Consider the following 305-nt stretch of genomic DNA (forward strand, 5'->3'; position numbering starts at 1 on the left):
CAGTATTTTTGATTTTTTTTTCCGCCCCAAATTTTTGTATTTTTTACAGAAACACTGAATGACCAAAAAAGTACTGAAGTTCAGTTAAAATGACAAATATGCATTAATAAATGGTTATGAAGTTTTAATTCTAATGACTAAAGTTCTATCATTAAATAATATTGAAATATTGATTATCATATAATGCTTGACTGACTGATGTTAAGAGTGTACTTTCAGATATTTATAAAACTGTGCCATTTCACAAACATATATATATATATATATATATATATAATGTATATATACAGTATGTGTATATGTGT

This window comes from Sinocyclocheilus anshuiensis, unplaced genomic scaffold, assembly GCF_001515605.1.
Source record: "Sinocyclocheilus anshuiensis isolate Anshui unplaced genomic scaffold, SAMN03320099.WGS_v1.1 scaffold1163, whole genome shotgun sequence".
NCBI classification, from domain to species: domain Eukaryota; kingdom Metazoa; phylum Chordata; class Actinopteri; order Cypriniformes; family Cyprinidae; genus Sinocyclocheilus; species Sinocyclocheilus anshuiensis.